This window comes from Octopus bimaculoides, chromosome 2 (assembly GCF_001194135.2).
Source record: "Octopus bimaculoides isolate UCB-OBI-ISO-001 chromosome 2, ASM119413v2, whole genome shotgun sequence".
In the NCBI taxonomy this organism is placed as follows: Eukaryota; Metazoa; Mollusca; class Cephalopoda; order Octopoda; family Octopodidae; genus Octopus; species Octopus bimaculoides.
In genome coordinates, this window is record NC_068982.1 from 81,924,406 (window position 1) to 81,926,220 (window position 1,815).

The window sequence follows — 1,815 nt, forward strand, 5'->3', positions numbered from 1 at the left end:
CTCATAGTTGTGAAAAATTTCTTAAAGTTGAATAAAATCTATAAGTATGAATTCTTACTTTCGTCAATTTATTCCAATGCATTTGGCAATGATTACCTCTGCAGCACACAACCTTTTCTCCATCAGCCTTCTCAACTTGCCCCACATAGCCTTAACCAAACATTTAACCCTTTTCAAATATTACGTAACATTTGAGGACCTTTTCATATTCCACTTTAACCGTTATATATGCATATATAGTTAAATGAGATTCGGGTGAAACCCTTATAGAATGCTTTGCAAAGCTCGTCCACAGTTATCAGCTACCTGATGTCCTCATATAGTACAAATGCACCTGCTAGTAGATATACATCAGGAATTCCATAGTATCGGTAGATTTTATATAAACAGACAAATGGCTGAAAACGGAATTAATGACTTCCTTTATTTAAAATGATTATTTCTTTATTTAAAACCACTACAGCTTTTTCGATGCATTCTTACACCTGTAGTGAGGTTTTGCAGTCATTATCTTACAACCCAGATGGAGAATGCACCTCCTCAGCTGATTGCTTAGATAAGTTCCTCGTTAGATACGCTTGCCATCTCGTTCGCTTTGATAATACACACCTAGAGTGGTGTGTCTTTCCAGCCGTTCGCAGACAGAAGGTGTATTTGACGATCAGGAAAAATGGAAGAGCCGTTGACGTTTCAAACCTGTGCTCTTCTACAGAAAGGGATGGAAAAAGAAAACAATGGAGAGAGGTAAGTAAACAAAAAGAGAAAAAGCGTATCTGGATTAATGGTTTCACATATTGAATCCACCGGAAGGAAGTGGTTGATGTGAAGGGAGACAACAGTAACCTGTCTAAACTGGGTTGTATGTGAGGATAAAGTGTGCGTGTATAAGGGTGAGCGCGTGTGTTTGTCTGCGTGTATGAAGGTTATGTGAGCGTGTATTTGTGTACGCATGAAACTGCGTTTGTATACGCGCGTGTATGTATGTGTATTAGTAGACAAGTATGTGCACACATAAGTACACGGAGCCAGGTTACAGTTGTTCTACCAATTTCCTTCCGGTCAATTTAGCATGTAAAACTGTTAATCCAGACACGCTTTTCTTTGCTCTGTTTTTTTTCTTCTTTCCATTGTTCCATTGTTTTCTTTCTTTATACCCTTCAGGAGAAGAGCGTAGGCTCGAATCATCAAAGATTTTTCCTTTTTTCCTGAACGTCGGAGTAATAATTCTTGTTTGTTGTTTCCTCACCAGTCTCTGTCTCTTGTTTTTTGTATAAATTTAAACCAAATATAATACACGCTCAGATGGTCCTGCCTGAGTGAACGTTCTCCTCTCTTGGATACCCATCTCATTTCCTATATTCTCGGACATTTGGTACCTCTCCTAAATCACTTTACCACAAATCCATCCAGATTGCCATTGGAACTTAATACTTCTCGGACTCTACTATCATGGATCTTATTGCAGTCATCTATCAAATCCACTCACAAGACTCCAGGCTATAGTAGAAGACATTTGCCCAAGGAGCCACGCAGTGGGACTGAACCTGGAACCATGTGGTTGGAAAGCAAGCTACTTTATTTCAATAAATTTCGCCATTAACGGCGTTACATAGAGGAGACAAACAAAGACAGACAAACATATAGTAGCTTGTTGATGTCATGTCCGTTCAAAAAAAAAACAGTTAAAAAACAGTTAAAAACAGTTATAAAAAAACCAGTTCACAAAGAAAGAAAAAAGAACAAAAAGGAGGGACAGAATAGATAGAAAGGAAAAAGAAAAAAAAGAACGAGGAAAAAGAAAAAATGGGATAGTCC